Consider the following 3,598-nt stretch of genomic DNA (forward strand, 5'->3'; position numbering starts at 1 on the left):
CTGTTTTAGGTTGATGTGACTAGGACCTATTGGTGTAATAATCAAGGAACTTTGCTGCCGTACCATGGCTGCACTGGACACTATGATATTATGCAGTGCTTTTGCCTAGTTACCAAGCTGAGGACTATTTTCAGGCACTGCGTAATATAATTGCACCTGCTGCAGCCATGGTACGGCAGCCAAGTTTATTGATTTTTATGCCAAAATTCCTTTCAATTTTTTGAGCGAGATGCTAATGGTCTAATTTGATTCAATGATCTATGCTAAGCTAAGCTAAAAGTGCTTCCATCAGACCCAGAGATCAACTGAATGGATTAAAAATGGTAAAACTGACCTTTTTAACTCTACAGGAGTTGTAAAATAAGCCTATTTCCCCATAAAAAGTGGAGTGTTCCTTTGAAATGTATTATTTTTTTCCTATTCGCTTGCATGGATTGCCACACCCTGCTCTAATGTTGGTGTTACAAATCATGTTTTTTGTTTGTGCCGTGATGTGAGATCTGCCAGGACAAACCAAGGGAGTAGAAAATATTTGGCAATTAAAGATGCGCATGGTCACACATGATGGCACATGTAAAGATTGTCACTACAGCATCTGTGACACTACAGGTGACCAGAAGTCACGGCAGAGATGGCAGTTTCTATAACGGTTCATTTTATTTGACACATGGCCAATTTCTCCAATTGAAATCGAAACTTTAAGGCTGTCAGAAAGAGTTTAACCACTTGAAAGTTACATTTGTGCCTGAAATCAATAGCTTATGTCGTGTAACCACTTTGGTTGAAGTATTTTTAAATCTATAAATGGTTGGTGTGCCTACTCTGAGTACATAATATGGCTGCTATCCTACAAAATGGCAGTAAAGAAGGTTGAATGACACTAAAAATTTGTTGTGTAAGCGCTGGCTGTGTTTAGAAGCAACTGGGCCCCCAGCCAGGTGAGGGTTTGTCTTTTAAAATTTTTGCTTCAATATCTGGTCATTTAACCAGTTGTCCATGATACTCCATGGAACTAGCGTTAACTGTGCTTGCTAAAATAGCAGAATCGGACAAGCTGCACTGTCTAGTGCTTGTCCCAATGGGATCTCCTTGTTTTGTTTTGTTGTTGTTTTTTTTGCTTCCCATCAAGCGTTACATCATTGGGCTCTGACTTTCGTTAAATCGCTTCTTTTTCGATGCTATATTCAGTTACTGCTACCAAGTCACCAAAGAACTGAACATCAGGTCAACAATGATACAGCAAAAAATTCACCCTGCATGTGGCACTACATCTGTTTCTACAGATACTCAAAGTAAAAAATACTATAAAATCAAACTCTCATAAACAGTTATATAAATAAATACAAATATTCCGAGAACACTCAACAATTCACATGCAAGCACACGTACTTCCATACTTACACCCACACACCCACATACAAACTCTTGTTTCTTTACAAGAACACAACAGAAAACGTGTAGGAGGGCGTCTGTGTGTGCTGCAAATTAGTGGACTTGTTCAGTCATTTTTTCATATATTTGCTTATTTGATACAAAAATTAAATCCCTTAACAAACAGATAAACGGTATATACATATACGTCAAATGGAATCTAAGACATTGTGTTGATACTAGTTCAACGTTTGAACATGTAAATATTTTTCTTATACATATATATGTTTATTTTTATATATATATATTTATGTTTGTATATTTAATAATAATTCGAGTGTTCAAACAGACAGACTTGAATTACAGCTAATTTTTAAATATTTATATTCAATACATCATTTACATAATCATTAAAATAAACCTATTTTTTCTCAATCAAATCACATTGTGCTTCGTTTATTTTTTTTCTTTAGTTTTTTTCCTCATGGGTTTTTTTCGTATGAGAACAGGGCGAATGTAACACGTTTATCTCAGCGTTTGCGCACATTCAAAAGAAACGCAATCTCGAGGAAAACGAACGAGTGTTGACAGCATAATAAAACCATAAATGAATAATGCCATACTATACCTTACAAACAACAACCCATTGTGTTACTTATCTCATATTTTACATCTTGTCCAAAAAAACATGATTAGCATAGAGTAGTGTTTCTCAACCATGTTCCCGGAGGACCACGAGCTCTGCACATTTTCCGTGTCTCCTTAACCTAGCTCACCTGATTTAGATCATCAGCTCATTAGCAGAGACTGAAAGACTTGTGATGAGTGTGACGAACAAGCAACATAGGCTCATTCTGCAATTGTAGCCCTATATACATTTCTGGAGATCGCGAATTGTGTAGCCAGAGGTACGTATGGCTGCATTTTGTCTTTAAAACGAATGCTAATTGATGAATGTTATGACTCTGTTCCTTTTCGCGCTTACTAGCTGACCGCTTACCTACATGTGGGTTGCTTTTCTGTTGTTACCAGGTTGTCCAGTGGCCCACCATCTATGTAGGAGGATTTGGGTCAATCTGTGCTTTTGAAAACACTATCGGTTGGGTTTAGGGAAGTGGGTGGGCGGGTCAATTGGTGCTTTTGAAAACACTATCGGTTGGGTTTAGGGAAGTGGGTGGGTGGGTCAATCGGTGCTTTTTAAAACAGTATCGGTTGGGTTTTTAGGAAGTGGATGTACGGGTCAATCTGTGCTTTTGAAAACACTATCGGATGGGTTTAGGGAAGTGGGTGGGTGGGTCAATTGGTGCTTTTGAAACACTATCGGTTGGGTTTAGCGAAGTGGGTGGGTCAATCAGTGCTTTTGAAAACACTATCGGTTGGGTTTAGCGAAGTGGGTGGTTCAATTGGTGCTTTTGAAAACACTATCGGTTGGGTTTAGCGAAGTGGGTGGGTCAATCTGTGCTTTTGAAAACACTATCGGTTGGGTTTAGGGAAGTGGGTTGGCGGGTCAATTGGTGCTTTTGAAACCCTATCGGTTGGGTTTTTAGGAAGTGGATGTACAGGTCAATCTGTGCTTTTGACAACACTATCGGTTGGGTTTAGCGAAGTGGGCGGGTCGATCGGTGCATTTGAAAACACTATCGGTTGGGTTTAGGTAAGTTGGTTGGCGGGTCAATCAGTGCTTTTGAAAACACTATCGGTTGGGTTTAGCGAAGTGGGTGGGTCAATCAGTGCTTTTGAAAACACTATCGGTTGGGTTTAGTGAAGTGGGTGGGTCAATTGGTGCTTTTGAAAACACTATCGGTTGGGTTTAGCGAAGTGGGTGGGTCAATCAGTGCTTTTGAAAACACTATCGGTTGGGTTTAGGGAAGTGGGTTGGCGGGTCAATTGGTGCTTTTGAAACCCTATCGGTTGGGTTTTTAGGAAGTGGATGTACGGGTCAATCTGTGCTTTTGACAACACTATCGGTTGGGTTTAGCGAAGTGGGCGGGTCGATCGGTGCATTTGAAAACACTATCGGTTGGGTTTAGGGAAGTTGGTTGGCGGATACAGTCTGTGTTTTTGAAAACACTATCGGTTGGGTTTAGGGAAGTTGGTTGGCGGGTCAGTCGGTGTTTTTGAAAACACTATCGGTTGGGTTTATAGGAAATGGATGTACAGGTCAATCTGTGCTTTTGACAACAGTATCGGTTGGGTTTAGCGAAGTGGGCAGGTCAATCGGTGCATT

The 3,598-nt window shown here is 40.1% G+C and overlaps 1 protein-coding gene across 1 annotated transcript in view; it reads right to left on the reverse strand.

Moving 5' to 3' along the window:
• Positions 1 to 2,503: 2,503 nt before the first annotated feature.
• Positions 2,504 to 3,598, reverse strand: part of sv2a (synaptic vesicle glycoprotein 2A) — an 85,276-nt gene continuing 84,181 nt past the window's right edge. The window contains exon 13 of the mRNA XM_056475690.1: positions 2,504 to 3,598. This exon is cut by the window's right edge and continues 1,517 nt beyond it. The gene's annotated coding sequence lies outside the window, so the exon portion shown is untranslated.

This window comes from Danio aesculapii, chromosome 16 (assembly GCF_903798145.1).
Source record: "Danio aesculapii chromosome 16, fDanAes4.1, whole genome shotgun sequence".
In the NCBI taxonomy this organism is placed as follows: domain Eukaryota; kingdom Metazoa; phylum Chordata; class Actinopteri; order Cypriniformes; family Danionidae; genus Danio; species Danio aesculapii.